The sequence below is a fragment of the Podarcis pityusensis genome (assembly GCF_964106645.2).
Source record: "Podarcis pityusensis genome assembly, chromosome: 1".
Lineage (NCBI taxonomy): Eukaryota > Metazoa > Chordata > Lepidosauria > Squamata > Lacertidae > Podarcis > Podarcis pityusensis.
This window is the reverse complement of record NC_138028.1, coordinates 30,594,508-30,610,495: the sequence shown is the minus strand read 5'-3', so window position 1 is coordinate 30,610,495 and position 15,988 is coordinate 30,594,508.

Below are 15,988 nucleotides of genomic sequence, written 5' to 3'. Positions count from 1 at the left end.
CCAGTAGTCTGACCCAGCAGGTGATAGCCTCATATGTTCATGTGGAAACTTGTTGCTGAATCAACAATAGTCACAGTGGCTGTTTAAGCAGTCTCTGCATTACAGAACGGGATGACGAAAGTGCCAAATGGTACAGAAATGCTATCCAAGTTTCCTCCATGATTCTTTTCCTCCCTGGTATGTGAAATCTGGTAGAAATGGGGACAGTTTCTTCCCCCTTAGATCTAAGACTTTTCTCTCATGCTGCATTCATCAGCCCATGTAGTGGTCCCCATTTTGGGTTGCAGAAGGGGGTCTCATGCAGCACGAGGGTTTACAATGCCACTGCTATTCTCCATGGCTTGGCACATGCTTTCCAGGTGTTTATACCTGCGGAGTTTAGCCTTGGAGGCCAACCCTTGATGACAGCTCCCTGGCTCTTCATCAAAGGCTCCATTTAGAGCTGGCTGCAGAGCAGACAGAAAGCTGCAGTGTTAGACCCCGAAATCTGACACAGGGCAGCCTGGTAATTTTTCAGAGGGTCCTTGACAGCCCTTCAGCTCATGTCTGTCAGCCCCCATGCCAGGCACACAAGTTCACTTCCATCTTGGAAGAAAGAGAGAAAGAAATGACATTTCACCGGGCAGTGGGCAAACCAGGAGACGGCGAGATAAGACCAGAGGCACAATGACAGCTGAAATTCCCCAGCGGATATTGCGTTGCTTGCAGGATTGATAGGTTGGAAGTGCACCTGGGACAGGTTTCCTTCCTTCCCAAAGGGTTTAGAAGGAGAATTAGTGATGGAACTAGGTGGGGGGAAAAACTGGCCTTGGCTTCAGGTATATTGTTGGATCCACATCAGGTAAGATGATGTGGGAATACCTTGGCATCGCCGATTGTTCCTTGAGATCCACCCCCCCACCAAAAAGAAATTCTAGTGGACAAATACTTTCGAATGACCAGAAAAGCCAAAACACCTGGGAATACAATATTACCGTTTGTTTTCAGATTTATTTAGGGAGCAAAGTCAACTGGGCTTTCTCAGGTCCTTAGTGAAATACAGTGCTCACCTGCAGTTTGTTTCCATATCTCAGAATACTGCATGTCCTCTTAAATGAATAGCGTTCAAATGCTTTAAAATAGTATACAGTGGTACCTCGGGTTACATATGCTTCAGGTTACATACACTTCAGGTTACAGACTCTGCTAACCCAGAAGTAGTGCTTCAGGTTAAGAACTTAGCTTCAGGATGAGAACAGAAATTGTGCTCCGGCGGCGCGGCAGCAGCTGCAGGAGTCCCCATTAGCTAAAGTGGTGCTTCAGGTTAAGAACAGTTTCAGGTTAAGTACGGACCTCCGGGATGAATTAAGTACTTAACCCGAGGTACCACTGTATAACAGTATCTTTCATTTTCTGCTCCATGCATCCAAAATCACTCCAGGAATGGAAACTGATGTTAAACAAGAGTGGGGGGGCATGTAAACTCTGGTCAACATGCAACCACTTCTGATGTGACAAGTAGACCAACTTTTAACAGCCACTGAGAAATGAATTGACAAAGACACTCTTGGAACTGACAGTAAAGCTGAAATGAATGAGAGTTGTTTGAACTTCGGGGTCTATGTTTTCATCCCAACCCTGAGCACCTATGACCCAATGGGAATGTTCTTCCTGAAGCAAAGCTCACTCTTTCTCAAGAAGAAGAGTCCCCTTTAACACTGAATGGCTGTCACTTTGCAAGAAGACCTTGTGCTGTCCACGCAATTGTTCACTTAACAGCCTATCATGTCGCACAACCCTCAGCATATGTACTTGGAAGCAAGTTCAACGGTCTTTAATGTGGCTTACTCCCATGTGTAGGGTTGCAGCTGTTGTCTACCTTCATAAATTTACTTCTGAATAGCAATGCAAAGGCAAGCACACATCCTTGTTGCATGTCTTCCCTTCAAGCAATGGTAGAAGCGCTCATTTTGTTGCATTTCCCCCCTTGAACAAAGAAGGAAGGATGAGATCAGCCACCTGGGTCAGTTTGTAATGGTGACATCATTGTTTGATTTCATTAGCTACAATTGTACATTGGGCAGTGTGATGCAATCTATTCCTTAAGGGGTTGAATGGTGGTTTCTGATGAATGATAGGGCAAACACTACAAATAGAGTGGCTAAAACTTCCCTATCCCTCTATCTATGGAGAGAAGCACATATGTACACAAGACAACCAATGTTAATTCTAAGCAAAGTGGCCAATTTGGCTTGCATAAGGGAAATCGACAGAGATGATCCAGTTCAAGCTCAGTATCCATCACACCTCTATATTTCTTTATACTGAAAAATTACTTTGAATCAGCTCCTTTGAGCCTTCCCCCACTTTTATTGAGTATTCCTTCCTCAATGCCAGGTCTCTCTAGACAATTATGCATGTGAGGCAACATTCAAAATGGCACCTCTCCCTGCTTTTGGCTGGAATATTTCTTTTCGTTAATAATACAAAGAAATGGGAATCAAAGGCGAGGAAAACAGCACTCCCTTCGGGAATCTGTAGTCTGAAACAGTGGCTCGATGTTGGTTTATGCTAAGGCCAGCCCAGCCCGTTTTGCCCTTCCATAATTATCCTTTTAGGCATTTCCGTGTCCCCTGCTCAGTTATCACTCTTGTGAATGGCCCTTGCGGGTTTCCCCCCTGGGATCCCCAAAAGCCTCTTATCCCGATTTGGTGGCACCGCTAAGGTCTTCAGTGCAAGTGCTCATAATTGGCCTCGTCCCCATCTTTTCCTCACTTCCAGCAACCATTGTGCTGCTCTGCAGTGGCTCATTCCCCTCTTCTGTGGCTGTTTCTATTCCAATAGGAAGGTTAATAAAGACCTACAGCCTTGGTTACCTCCAGGCTCTTCTAAAATAAAAAATACAAATAGCATGTAAGCAACATTCATTACTGAGCAATAGGCCCTCTCACTGTTGGTTGGCTACACATTCCCCCTCCTCCTCCCGGCATCTCTCTCTTTTTAATATGTTTTTTTTAATTTGTTTTGATGAATGAGTGACAACTCTGACACCCGATTCGCTGAGATTAATAGAAACGACACAATATTTACGTCGCGCCGACGAGCAATTATCCTGCCATCTATCTTTGAGATTATCTTTCTGATTGAAAACTACTCATCCGTGTAATCGGAATTATTTGGAATTAGAAGGGAATTTATGGCCCCTCTCTCTCCCCTTTCTATACCCACTCCTCTGTCTCCATCTTTCTCTCTTACCTTCCTCTAAATTCTCCCTTAATTCCTTCCCTTGGCCTTTTCTTCATTCATTGTGGACAGGGCCTTATGTGGTAGATGAAAGACTTCACCATGTGATAAATACATTGTGTACTGAGATGAGGTACAAGCATTTTGGGGTAGGGTTAAAGCACTGGGAAGGCGAGAGAGGATGCGGTCCGTGGGGAAAGGTAACCAGGGAAGTGAGAGGACAGGAAAAAGAAGATCAGGAAGTGCTGAAACTGCAACCCAGGTAGGGGAAAAAACCAAAGTTTGAAGAAAAACACTGGAAGGTGTGACAAATGGGATGTGGTTAATAGCCGACAGACTAGCTTTATGTTGAAGTGCTTTAAGGTAAAATGATGTGAAGCAAACTTATTCGCAGTACTTGGGCAGGTGCATTTACACTGCAGGTAGCAAATTAGGTTTCCAACCTATTGGGCAGGAAGCATATCTATTATTTGTTCTGTCCAGGACCCTGGTCTTCTGGAACTAACTATTTAGTGGCAGGAGTAAGTGGTCAGTCACAGAGATAGAGGAAACAAGGAAATCACATTTTCTAGGAAGTCTGCCATTGCTTGCAATGTTATGAGATATACTAGAATGGCAGGTCCTATAGAGATGACCTTTTAAAATCCTCCAAACATCAACACTAGGTGCTTATTCTCCTGTAGATACATTTTGTAAAACATATGGGTAGATGTTGTTGTTGTTTAGTCGTTCAGTCGTGTCCGACTCTTCGTGACCCCATGGACCAGAGCACGCCAGGCACTCCTGTCTTCCACTACCTCCCGCAGTTTGGTCAGACTCATGTTCATAGCTTTGAGAACACTGTCCAACCATCTCGTCCTCTGTTGTCCCCTTCTCCTTGTGCCCTCCATCTTTCCCAACATCAGGGTCTTTTCCAGGGAGTCTTCTCTTCTCATGAGGTGGCCAAAGTATTGGAGCCTCAGCTTCACGATCTGTCCTTCCAGTGAGCACTCAGGGCTGATTTCCTTAAGAATGGATAGGTTTGATCTTCTTGCAGTCCGTGGGACTCTCAAGAGTCTCCTCCAGCACCATAATTCAAAAGCATCAATTCTTCGGCGATCTATGGGTAGATACAGATCTAGATTTGTGTCCAAGATGGAATGCTGTTTTATTTTTTTGTTGCTATTCCAGTGTATTGGACCACGGGTCAGCAAACTTTTTCAGCAGGGGGCCGGTCCACTGTCCCTCAGACTATATTTTTTTGGGGAAATGAACGAATTCCTATGCTCCACAAATAACCCAGAGATGCATTTTAAATAAAAGGACACATTCTACTCATATAAAAACACGCTGATTCCTGGACCGTCCACGGGCTAGATTTAGAAGGCGATTGGGCCGGATCCGGCCTCTGGGCCTTAGATTGCCTACCCATGGGTCAGATTAACTGAGGGTGAGTGCTGTCACTATAATAATATTTCTTCTCTTATAAGCTTTTTTATTTTTTATTTTTTTGGCCAGAATTACATCTTTAGGGCATGTGGTGCCAAGTGAGTTCAATGACACACATTTTCTAGTGTTTCCTAGTAAGAGCCAGGTGTGGCTGAATAGTCTTCTCAGATTCCAGGTCTATCCTTTCTTCTGCTGCTCATTTCTGTTTTTCCTGTTTTAGGGAAAGGGAACATGAATGAGTCAGAGTACTCTATAAAACTCAGTTTCCTTCATAACACTATGTTTCTTAATGATATGGTCAAAGAGCATCAGTCAGGATGGGAGATGTTGTCCTTACTAGTTAGAAACACGGATGGGGAACCTGTGGCCCCCCAAATATAGCTGGACTTCAGCTCCCATCACCCCAGCCAACATGGCTAATAGTAATGGATGATGGGAACTGTAGTCCAACAACACTGGTTCCCCATGCCTGTATTGTAATTACAAAGCAAGGGATAACACCAGCTCTTTCGAAACTACAATAACTGGTGGTAATGCTAAAAGTAAAGACTAGGTCCATTCATGGCTGACTCTGGGGTTGTGGCACTCATCTTGCTTTATTGGCCGAGGGAGCTTCCGGGTCATGTGGCCAGCATGACTAAGCCGCTTCTGGCAAACCAGAGCAGCGCACGGAAACGCCGTTTACCTTCCCGCCGGAGCGTTACCTTTTTATCTACTTGCACTTTGACGTGCTTTCGAACTGCTAGGTTGGCAGGAGCAGGGACCGAGCAACGGGAGCTCACCCCGTCACGGGGATTCGAACCGCCAACCTTCTGATCGGCAAGTCCTAGGCTCTGTGGTTTAACCCACAGCGCCACCTGTGTCCTGGTACCTGGCACTTAAACCCCAGAATGGTCATTTCCCCCCACATAGCAGACAAGAGCTAAGCTGCCATCATTTAAAATGGAGAGCTTTGGGCAGAGGAGTAATGAGATTTAGTTTAAGAGGTGGTTCAGACTGATCTCTTTCCCCTCTGTGGCAGCAGTTCTGGGTTTTGCTTTGGTCACCAGTAAGTCCGCAGTCACAAGATGAGGAGAGGAGAAGAGAGGAGAGGAATAGGATGGACACAGCTGGTGCCAAGTTCCACAACTGCAGCAATGCACTCCATCTGATAGCCCTTCTGTGCCTGAGGGCAGTTAAGACCACTTACCTGCTAAATCGGTTTTTAATCATGTTTGTGATTTTATTATTTTGCTGTTTTGCTGTGCTTGTAAATTGCTGTGGGACTTGTTAGTGGGAAGCAATGAGTAAATTGAATAAATCTAATGTAGGAAAGAGAAAGAGAGAGGGGAAAAAACCGGTGCTGGATTTTTCAGTCAAATAAATATAAGTCCTGATCTTCGTAATGCTGTTCTTAGGACTAGAAACCAAGATAAACAGCTGTACTACTGAAATAAGCTATGAACATAGAGATGGGAAGTGTGGAGTGCTATTGTTAGCTCTGCAATGAAAAGCATGCACCTAGATGGGATTCCCAGCTTCTTTTGTCCCAAAATTCCCTTAGTTTTTATTAATGAGCATAGATATATTTCCCTGACTGCAGAGCAGATTGCTGAATTGCCGGTGGGACAGCAGGGGTGGTTAGTCTATCAAATGACTATTAATTAGGTTACTTCCCACTGCCTTTGACATGCAAGAAGATCGGCTTGTGGGTCAAAATAAAAGGAGGAGGAAAGAGAGATGGGAGCAGAGAAACTAGCAGAGGCATGAAGGGGGTGGGGAGGAGAGTAGTAGGAAGAACAGATCTAAGGAATAAATGTTAGCATAAAGAGAGAAGCTGAAATAAGCCTTCTCATCTAGAATAACAGCTTAAGATAGAGGAAAGGCAGGTGCTCGAGAAAAGAGAAAAAGATGAAGATAAAAATGTCATGGAGACAGAAGAACTTGCGAGTTGAACATGGTTTGAACATAGGTAGGTAGGCGTGTTGGTCTGCCGTAGTCGAAACAAAATTTAAAAAAATTCCTTCCAGTAGCACCTTAGAGACCAACTAAGTTTGTTCTTGGTATGAGCTTTCCTGTGCATGCACACTTCTTCAGCTACACTGAAACAGAAGTCACCAGACCCTTATATATAGCAAGAGGTTGGGGAGGGGTATTACTCAGAAGGGTGGTGGGAATGGGTGCTTGGCTGATAAGTGTGGTAAACCTGTTGACGACTGCAATTGGTCTTACAGGAAAAAGCAAGGGGTGAGATGGCTAAAAATAGCTTTATCATGTATAATGAGATAAGAATCCAACGTCTCTATTCAGACCAGGTCTCTCCATGGTTTTAAGTTTGGTAATAAGTTGCAATTCAGCAACTTCCCTTTCCAGTCTATTTCTGAATTGTTTGAGCAAGCCATCACTTTCCATAGTACACTTGTATCAAACAAGCAAGCAAGCAAGCAAGCAAGCAAACAAACAAACAAACAAACACCCTCTGTCTATTGTGCAACAGTCTGAGGACCTCACTGCCTTTGCTACTTTTTGAGCACATTTCTTATAAACATCAACTGGACATGCCTGTCTGGACATTTGGGTGTCTTCTATTGATGTCTTCTTAATGTAAGCTGATGTAAGCAATTTTGCAAAAGCAAGGCTTTTATCTGTTCTGTCCCAAAAAACTTCCCGAATCTAAACAAAAATTTCAAAAGGAATGGGGAAAATACAGAGATTATCTTAAGAAGTAGTGTCTTCAAATTAATACCTGGACTTGTTTTGATTAACTTTTGCAAAACAATTTGTGGTGTAAAAGCCTAAGAAAGAAAAGTAGAAAAAACGAAAGGAGAAGGAAACAGATTATCAAAGATGAAAGCAGACCCGCGTTGAAGATGAAGGAAGTCAATTAGAAGAAAATAAGAACTGAAATATGATTAAGTGTTCACTATTTGTTTTGTATTTGTATCTGTATCTGTATTTGCATTGGTATTTGTATTTTCTTTTTAAGTTTACATTATTTTATTTTTATTTTTGTGTGTGTTTGTGTTGCAACAAAAAAAATTATAACACACACGCACGCACCCCCCCCCGTAGACGTGTGGGCAGAGTGCACACTTTGTAATGGTTGCATGCCATGGTTACATGCCACCTTGACCCTGAAGTGTAGGGCCTATCCACACTGACCATTCTTCCACTCTTCCAGGCACTGTCTGAGCACCCTGGAGTCCCATCCCCACCACGAAAACCTGCTCCTTAAAGCTCAGTGGCAATCTGTTGAAAACCCAAATTGACGTTTGCTCTGATCAAGTGCTAAAAAATGGGTTTCTGTGGGGGAAGCTCCAGTTCAAACAAATGAATGAAGAAACAAACACTCTGAATCTGATCTTTTAAGCGCAGACCTGTGCCTGGAAAGAGCTGGGCAAAAGTTAAGCATGGAAACGTCCTAATTGTAGCAAACATGATTGCTGCGCAAAGTATGAGTCAGCTCATACTTGTTTGAACTACTTGCTTCAAAGACTTTTGTACTACTTTGATTTGATGAAATGCATCCTTTTCAACACATGCTAGTTTCCCCCCAGTGGACCTCACAGCTACACCTGTCCTGAGGCTGGACTTAAATTTCAGAGCCAGTGTGGTGTAGTGGTTAAAAGCGGTAGACTCGTAATCTGGTGAACCGGGTTTGCGTCTCCGCTCCTCCACATGCAGCTGCTGGGTGACCTTGGGCCAGTCACACTTCTCTGAAGTCTCTCAGCCTCACTCACCTCACAGATACAGATGGGTAGCCGTGTTGGTCTGCCATAGTCGAAATAAAAAAATTCCTTCCTGTAGCACCTTAAAGACCAACTAAGTTAGTTCTTGGTATAAGCTTTCGTGTGCATGCACACTTCTTCAGATACCTATCTGAAGAAGTGTCTGAAGGTATCTGAAGAAGTGTGCATGCACACGAAAGCTTATACCAAGAACTAACTTAGTTGGTCTTTAAGGTGCTACAGGAAGGAATTTTTTTATTTCACCTCACAGAGTGTTTGTTGTGGGGGAGGAAGGGAAAGGAGAATGTTAGCTGGTTTGAAACTCCTTCGGGTAGTGATAAAGCGAGATATCAAATCCAAACGCTTCTGCAAACTCTTCTTTAACAAAATAATAGCTAAGGAGGACTGTTTTTTGTCTTTTCCAGAAACAGAAAGACATGGCCAAGGAAGCTAATGTCATTGTGATTCAGGGGTAGCCAACATGGTGCCCTTCACACGTTGCTGGACTAGAACTGTCATCGCTTCTGATGATTGGCCATACTGGCTGGGACTGAGCTGCAGTCCAGCAATATTGGGAAGGCACCGCATTGGCTAATCTTTGCAGTAGAGCATTGATCCTGTTTGATTTGAAATTCTTGGCAATGGGCAGATGGGGGGGGGGAAGACAGGCTTATTATGGCAGGTGACAGGGAAAGAAACATGAAGAGCAGGTTTTAAAACATGAGTATAAAGATGTCAGAAATCACACAAGGGGTAACTACTGAGTAAGTGGGTTACCTAAAAATATATGTGCAGGCTTTTCCAAAGGGAACAAGGGTATGCAGATTGGCCCAGTTGCAGAAAGTAATTTGGGTTTGTTTCAATGTTTTCAAATGGAATATTTATTTCTTTCTTTCATAGAACTTTAAGTTTTGGAACAGAAGTAGACAAACAGACTGTTCTGGTTGGGGCAAATTCATTCTAAAGCAGGGGTGAGACATCAGTTTTGTCTGGCAGGCCAGATCCCCAAAGCGAACACTTTAAGCTGTGCACCCCTGATTCGGAGGCAGACTTTGGTCTTTCAGATTTCCGGGGCACCCTCCGCAAGGCCAGAATTTGGTGTCCCCCTGCTTCTTGCCTTCCATTCTGCTCAATTCACTATGTCATCATTGCAATGCCCTGTGGCGCCCCCTAGGATTGGCGCCCAGTATGGCAGAACTGATCAAACTGCCCTAAATCTACCTCTGCTGGATTGCTCCTTGGCAGAGGGGCTTCCATTCAGGGTTGAATTTAAATTCAACACCAAACGCAAGCTGTGTGGCCATGGAACATTAATACATATAATAATAATAATAATAATAATAATAATAATAATAATAATAAATTTTATTTATACCCCGCCCTCCCCGGCCAGAGCCATATTCAGGGCGGCTAACACCAGTAAAAAATTATAGTAAAAACATAATAGGGGGAAAAAACCCAATTTAAAATACAGGTTAAAATGCAATTTAAAATGCAGCCTCATTTTAAAAGTAGCCCATAGATCAAAACCGTAAGGGGAGGGAAACATAAGGGTCAGACTGTGTCCAAACCAAAGGCCAGGCGGAGCAGCTCTGTCTTGCAGGCCCTGTGGAAAGATGTCAAGTCCCCCAGGGCCCTAGTCTCTTGTGACAGAGCGTTCCATCAAGTCGGGGCCAGTACTGAAAAGGCTCTGGCCCTAGTTGAGACCAATCTAACCACCTTGCAACTTGGGACCTCCAAAATGCTGTCATCTGTGGACCTTAAGGTCCTCCACGGGGCATACTAGGAGAGGCGGTCCCATAGGTACATGTTAATTTATCTGGAGTTAACTTGTTATCTTGTTACTTCCAGTGCTTTTTTTCTTAAAAAAATAAAATGTTTAGGGGTACTCTCATTTTCCTACTCATATTGAAATACTGCCCCTCAATGAGGTCAAACTTAGATTCACGAAATGTTTAGGGGTATGCGTACCCATGCATCCCCCCAGGAAAAAAAGCACTGGTTTCTTCCATCACCTTTCTGTTAAAAAAAGGCGAGGGAAAGCTCTTCTCTATGACCTGGCCAGATGATATTTCTGTGGATCAGCTGACTGGGTTACACAAAACTCCTGTATAGGTCAGCTGACTACATGATGGTATTCCATTCTGTCAACTACCCACATTGCAAGTACGTAGAAAGCACTATATAGATATCATAGTAAATGAAGTGGAAGTAAGCCAAGCTGGAATTCAGAAGGTGGTCTGTTTCCTAATGGACTACTAAACCATCACTCTGCATCTTCATGCTGGGTGGAAGTTTTGATCTGAAGTTTTACCCATCTCTGACACTAATTTTATTACTTCTTCCAATGAAATTTACTTTGAGATTGTACAAGGAAACTGTGTCTGGCTGCTCACTTTTTTTCCTTATTTGCACTGGCATCAGAATTGGTTATACTTTCAATCTCTTTATCTTTCCACTTTTTATCCTGCTATCAGACTTTGTGTGCTCCTTATTACAATAGCTGTTTGCTTAAAAGAATAAAAAGTACTCAAGACACGCTGCCTCCCCCCCCCCTTCTGCACATCTCCAAGGTTACTGAGAACATGAAACTAGATCCCTTTTCTGAGCCTGACCTTAAACACATCTGAGGTACACTACAAATGCCTCCTCCTGCACTAGTGAAAAGTAGTGCGTAGGGGGTGTTAAGTGCAAGTGCAAGTGTGAATGTGATTGTGAATATTCTTAATGGGGGGGGGGATGCAGATGCAAGGCACTGGCAGGCTAGTTTACTGCAAGCACAGCCACAAGGTACATGTGAGTGTAAAAGAAATTATCATAAAGTGGAATGAAATGAGGTCCACCAAGGACCACCTTGGTCATGGGAGAGTCACGAGAACCCTGACTCCTGCCCAGTACCATGTTAATATGTAAAAATAGGACAATACTGAAGAAGATAGTACTAAGACGTCCCAGTGAGATGTGAGGCAATATTCATAAATTCTTGTTAGATCAATATGGATGAAACTTTTTCTTAGAAAGGAAGAGGGGAGGTAGGGCCTTCTCCCAGTTATTACAGGTTTTTCTGCCTCTCTGTTCCTTTGCCTGAGGTCTCACGAGCCATGCCCACTCCTGCCTTCTTGGCCTTTTTCATTTGGTCAGGAGCCAGGAAAAAATTGCTGCCAGGCAAGATGCCATCTGGTCTTACGCAGGCCGAAGATAGGAAAATTCCAGCATGTTACTTGGAGTCTTGGGTGCTTCCAGACTCTGGCTATTTTGGGGTGGGATTCAATCACATGACAGCAAATTCAGGTTGCAACGAATAAGGTTGATTTGGCGGTCTTGCTCAACAAACATGTTTCCCTGCTAAATTGCACTTTTCTGCAGTGAGGAAAGTGACACAAAAATGCACTAAAAAGTGTGAGATAACATTTGCTTTGACACTTGATATATATATATTTTCTTGACCCCCACGCTATTCTTGTAACTTGAATGTGTTTTAAACCATTTTAAAAATTGTATTTTTCTAATGCCGTATGACCCACGCTGGGACCTTATGGTGAAGAGCCAGTAATAAAGCAAACAAGTAACCATTGTGTAACCTTCTCGCAAACAAATCAGAATTAATGCTCAATAAATAGCTGTTGTCGTCATCTAACCACCCTGCAAACTTTGTCCAAATAAATTGGGATGAATGCTTGATAATAGGTTCACCTGGAAGCAAACATAGTTTACCAAAACAAAATAAAAAAATTCCTTCCAGTAGCACCTTAGAGACCAATTAAGTTAGTTATTGGTATGAGCTTTCGTGTGCAGGCACACTTGGTATCTGAAGAAGTGTGCATGCACACGAAAGCTCATACCAATAGCTAACTTAATTGGTCTCTAAGGTGCTACCGGAAGGAATTTTTTAAATTTTGTTTTGACTACGGCAGACCAACACGGCTACCAACCTGCAAATAGTTGACCAAAGGTGCTGCAGTCCCTAGTTGTGTGTAATGAAGACTTCAGTAACTCAAATTGAATAGGTGAAAGAATCATTCGCCTTTAAGGTGGGCGGGGGTGGGAGAATTACAAGAAGAGCCTGCTGGATCACACCAATGGCCCATCTAGTCCAGCATCCTGTTCTCACGGGGGCCAACCAGATGCCTGTGGGAAACCAGAGAGCAGAACCTGAGCACAAGAGCCTTCTCCCCTCCAGTGGTTTCCAGCAACTGGTATTCAGAAGCCCTGCTGCCTCCAACTGTGGAGGGAGAGAATATCCAGAATGATCAGCCACCAAGAGCCTTTCGACTTTGTCCAATCCTCTTTTAAATCCATCTGAATTTTGTGGCCATCACTGCCTCCTGTGGGAACAATTTCCATAATTTAACTGTGTGCTGCATGAAGGAGTTCCTTCTTTTATCTGCCCTGAATCTTCCAACACTCAGCTTCGTCGGAAAGCCATAAGTTCTAGTGTTATCAGTTCAAACAACTTTTCTCCACCTGCTTAAATCATGCCATGCATAATTTCGCAAACCACCCATTACGCACATTTTCCCTAAGTCCCAAATGCTGCAACCTTTCCTCATAGAGGAGTCATTCCCTCCCCTTGCTCATTTTGGTTGCTCCTTTCTGAACCTTTTCCAGTTGCACAGTACTCTTTTTGAGCATTATACACAGTATTCCGGATGCAGTTGTACCACATTCTTCACTGTGACTGTGGCAGAAAAGGAAATAGAATATAAAGCAGATAGTTACCACTGAGACTCCCATAACTGGGTGACCCAAACACCTCTTTATTGCCTTGTAGTCCGACATATTGTTTTAAAGATTTTGCTGTTTGCCCCTTGGCTTACTTGAAAGACAAAGTGGGCTATAAGAAGTTAAAATAATCAAACTGATAAAGTTCGAGTGTCAAAGACTGGGCGGCTTCCAAACTTAATGAACGTGATCAAATGCATTTGGGAGCTGCGAGGAGGCATCATGAAGTGTTAACAGGAGCTTTATGGTACAGTGGTACCTCAGGTTACATATGCTTCAGGTTACAGACTCCGCTAACCCAGAAATAGTGCTTCAGGTTAAGAACTTTGCTTCAGGATGAGAACAGAAATCGCGCGGCAGCGGTGCAGCAGCAGTGGGAGGCCCCATTAGCTAAAGTGGTGCTTCAGGTTAAGAACAGTTTCAGGTTAAGAACGGACCTCCGGAACGAATTAAGTACTTAACCCGAGGTACCACTGTACATAGTTAGTTATACCAATAAAAGAACATCCCTTATGCTCACTCCTGACACAATTCTTGTTTCAAAGATATCTCCATGTTCAAACTATTCATATTCATGTAAAGGTTAATATTATTTCTATACAGTAAATATATTGTATTTTACAGGAATGTACTTCATATATGGAGTGTTATCTAAATGCACTTTTTGATCAGCAAATGCTAAAAGAGCAAATAAATAGTATATTGGGGCCATTTCACGCTTTATGGAGAGTGAAACTCAAATTTGCAATTGAATGTATGTTCAAGAGGCAGCTGCAATCACTCCCTGACATGTGCCACACTGCATGATACACTGCTACAAACATGTGTGCTCTATCACATTTAAAACATAGGGGCGTGTGTACCAACAATCTAGTACATGAAGTGGTTCTCATATGAAGACATCCAAATATAATGCTAAGAGGTCTGGTTAGACTTTTCCTATATGCATGAGAATGCATGCTGGACTCTTTTAAATTAGCAAAGGTGTTTGTAAGCCAGGATTTTTTTAAACCACAAAACACAATGGCTACATGTCTGGATACAGCCCTTGGAGTTTCACCATTTTGACCTGTCTGTTTTAATAGTACAAGCTGAGACTAGACTTCCTAATGCTTTCAACTTGATTTGGAAATTAAAAGCTTCAATTTTCCTTTCCAGATATACTTTAAAGTTTTATCTGTGCTTTCTGTGTCCTTGCTTGCACCTGGGGCTGTATTTGAAAATATGGTCCCCTCCCCCTTCTTCTTCAATATTATGGAAACTGATTTTTTTTACTAAAACACAAATCTTTACTCATGCACATGCCCAGAACCCTTAAAAATCTGCAATTCCTAGGATTCTTTGGGGGATGCCCTGTCCGTCAAATGTGCTTTAATGTACAGTGTGGATGTGACCAGAGAGAAATTGCTTCAGATATTCAAATGACAATATGTGAGGATTTACCAATCTAAAGGTCGCCTGTTTGGGTTTTTATTAATAACTCTGCTTCGTTGTGATCTTTTTATTTTCTCATCTCTTTTCTGTGATTTATCAGTCTCGCACCCTTTCTAGCCATTTCCCATCCTGCCTCCTGGATGCCAGGTGATTTCCACCTGGAACGAGGCGGTGCTTCTTCGTCTCGAGGTTCTAAAATACATTCCCAAATTTGTGAAGACTGTGCTCAGTCCTAGGTTAAAGGGGGATATCTTTCACGAACCTTTGGCTTATTGCTTCAAGAAAGTATATGGTGTCGTTATTTATATAGCACTGTACATGATGGGTTGTTGTTTAAACAGAATAGCATAACTTCTCCACAGGGCCAGCCCTACCCCTAACCAGGATGAGGTATTTCCTCAGGCGGCAGTTTCATGGGGAACAGGGAGCAGCAGTGAGTTTGGGGGCAAGGTGCCATCAGGTTACTGATGACAGCTCCATTCCTCCAGAATGTCTGAATCAGGAGAGACCATGAGGGCCCCAGAATGGTGCCCAGATGCAGTAGGGCTCCTGCATTCTGTAAGAGGCCTGGTATCTCCTTGTCAGTGCCTGGGAAGCTTCTGCATGGCTTAGGGAGGGAGGCGCAAGGCTCACACATGCATCACCCCCCCAATCGTGCTCACAAGCTGGCTGTGTTCTGAAACAAAAAAATTCACCACATGCCACTGCCAGGTAGCCTCAGGGGCTAGGAGTGCCTTTTACCAACTGCTAGTGGTACGATAGCTATGGCTAGGGCTGGCCCACCCATGAGGCAAGGTGATGCAACTGGCTCCACAGGGACAGCAGATCCCGATGTAGATCTTCATTCACCCCTTCTTCCCTGGTGGTGGTGGTGGCAGCAGCGGCAGCACCGTCTTGCGGTTCGCCTCAGGTGGCAACATGCCTTGGGTCGGTCTTGGCTATGGCCAACCCTGGACTTAAGAGAGCTTGGCTACCATAGTAGTGACTTTAGGACTTTAGCAATGCACTATATAGGGCTTCCCTTGGGCTCGATCTGGAAACTGCAGTTAGTGCAGCATGCTTCCACCTGGCTGCTGACACGAGCGAGACCCTGACAGTATAGAGCACTTCTGCTCAAAGATCTGCACTGGCTGCTGATCTGCTACCAAACAAGTTCAAGGTATTACTATTAGTATAGCAAACCCTTGACAGTTTGGGACTAGTTAACTTGTAGGGTCACGTTACCTCATACAGTGATACCTCGGGTTAAGTACTTAATTTGTTCCGGAGGTCTGTTCTTAACCTGAAACTGTTCTTAACCTGAAGCACCAGTTTAGCTAATGAGGCCTCCTGCTGCTGCCGTGCCGCCAGAGCATGATTTCTGTTCTTATCCTGAAGCAAAGTTCCTAACCCGAGGTAAAAGTTCTGGGTTAGTGGAGTCTGTAACCTGAAGCGTATGTAACCTGAAGCATATGTAACCTGAGGTACCACTGCAT